The sequence below is a fragment of the Syngnathus scovelli genome, unplaced genomic scaffold (genome assembly GCF_024217435.2).
Source record: "Syngnathus scovelli strain Florida unplaced genomic scaffold, RoL_Ssco_1.2 HiC_scaffold_96, whole genome shotgun sequence".
Taxonomy (NCBI): Eukaryota; Metazoa; Chordata; class Actinopteri; order Syngnathiformes; family Syngnathidae; genus Syngnathus; species Syngnathus scovelli.
This window is the reverse complement of record NW_026061681.1, coordinates 22501-25000: the sequence shown is the minus strand read 5'-3', so window position 1 is coordinate 25000 and position 2500 is coordinate 22501.

Genomic DNA, 2500 nt, shown 5'->3' with positions numbered 1-2500 from the left:
CGAGAATCTCCAAATTCTTCCTCATTCCCTCCTCCGAGCTACTTAACAGGACTAGATCGTCAGCAAATGCTAGTGTGGCGATTCGGCGGTCGCCCCAAACGTAGTGGCCCCCTTTGCGTTCGAGGCTATGGATGAGAGGGTCCATAGCAAGGTTGAAGAGCAGTGGGGACATTGGGTCGCCTTGCTTCACACCAACCTTGAGGGCAATGGGTTCGGAGTAGGCGTCTCCGCAACCCACCCTGGTCGAGCAGCCTACATAAGAGTTACGGATTAACTCTATCACACGTCTATCCACGCCCAAGTTTCCCAATACATACAGGACATGATCATGAGAAACCGAGTCGAAGGCCTTCGCAAAGTCAATGAACACGACCGCCAGTGGCACGCCGTCCGACCTCGAGCGCCCCATGATCCGGTGAAGGATCATGAGGTTTTCCGCGCAACCACTCGCGCCGGCGACGAAACCACGCTGCCGGGGGCTAACAGGACAGGCTCGAGTCAGCCTCATCGCTATTATCCGTCCAAACAACCTCAACACGACTGACCCTATAGTCACAGGCCGCCAGCCCGATACAGTACCCAGCTCGGTAGGGTCAGTTGATTTGGGTAACAATCGTGTCTTGCACTCCTTGAAGGCCTGGGGAACAACTCCACGCACCATCCATGTCGTAAACAGCCTCGCCAGATTCCGGCCGTCCGGGTCCCAGTCAAGAAGAGCCTGCTTCCTGATCCCATCTGGTCCCGGCGCCGATCGCTTGCCCAACTTAGCCAGGTTTGACACCACTTCCGGCCCCAGGATTGGGTGATAGAATGGTTCATTATCGGCGGTCAGTCTCACCGCGAAGCCAGGCAGTCCATGAAACGGTCTAACCGTTTCCCATTTCTCCTTAAAATGTTCATACACTGGCTTAATCGGCAATTCACACCTTAGGGGCGTCAGACCATCTAAGATCCGGCGTGCCAGCCCCTTCCTCGCCGCAGAATAGCCGCGTTGTTGATGATAAAACACATTCCTCTTGTGAGCGAGCCGCCTCGCCCACCCTTTCAAAGCCTGTCCTCGACGCCGAGACCCCGCCGACGTTTTTGGCCACACTACCATTCCACCCAGAGCTTTCATGAGATCAGAAGCAGAAGACTCGATCAGTTTAGGCTCCTGACCTGCTTCCCTAACTAAGCCGGCAGTGGCCCGATGCTCCTCATCCCCCGCCTGTAGTACTTCCAAGACTCTATTCTCCACCATGTCTGGAAGCGACGAGGGTAAGGTCCATTTCTGGGGCAACGCCCTGGAGACCGGGGCGCGCCGACGCACACCGGACGCACTGCCTGCCGTACCGCCGCACAGGGAACTCCACTTCCTCTTCACCTGTTCTTTGGTCTTGCCCGTATCCAACACCCGGGCTACAACCGCATATTTCCATCCGTGACTTCCATACTTCTTCATGAGTTTCTTGAGGTTCTTGACCTCCATTTCACTCCATTCATCCTCTCCCATCCTGACTCTCTTGCCATGGCTCCGGTCCTTCGAGGCCCCAAACCACACCTCCGCATGGGCGTGCCGCATATGCTGAGACACTCCAACAGCCGTCCGAAAACGACGCCCACAGTGATCGCAAGCGACCCCTTGGACTCCACCCACCCCGCACACACTCCGGCATTTCGGAACATGACACTGAATGGAATGGCTGTTTTCACTGCGCCTTTCGCACATGCCACACACGTACACGACAGACGTACCCGCATGCCGGGAGGCAAAATGCACACCCAGCCTACGAACCCCGTCCACGCGCACCCCACACACAGGGCAGTCCATGGAATCCCGAGGCAGATGCACCAAGACTTGGTCAGGGGGTCTCGACCTCCATACACTCGAAGTAGACGGGCCCTCTCCCGCATCATCATCATCATGCTCATTTTCTCGAACAGGCTGTGGCTCTAACACAGCCACCGTCGCCCCTACTCTCATCACCGAGACGACGGAAGCCACTGACACCACTGAAGAGTTCTCAAGAGCTTCGCCAGCCGGGGTCCACCCGCTCCTTCGGCCGGACTGACTGTGGCTCTGATCCTGCACGTCTGCTAGCACGGACTTCCTGTCCAAGGAGTTTTCGCAGCCATGGCCCGTAGAAGTGACTACAAGCCGGTCGGGGACCCCGAGCAATGCCTCCGGTGGTTGGTCCCCATGGCCCCCGGAGAGGTTGATTCGCTGTCCGTCCACGTGCCCAACCTCAAGCACGTCACGGGGAGGTAGCTCGAGCAGCAACAGCCCCTCTCCGAGCTGCGCCTCTGCCGCTTTTGATAACCCAGAACGGCAATCCTGGGCGGTCTGTTTATTCTCAGACATGCCTACGGCCTCACTACTATGAGAACATTCGAAAGTGCAGAGTCTCTCTATACTATCTGGACTATCTCGGGATCAACCCCGATCAGCAGCCAGCTAGGCCTGTCCGGCCTCGCCCCAATTCTTGTTGTAACCGTCTTCTGACCCACAAAGGAGAGGCCT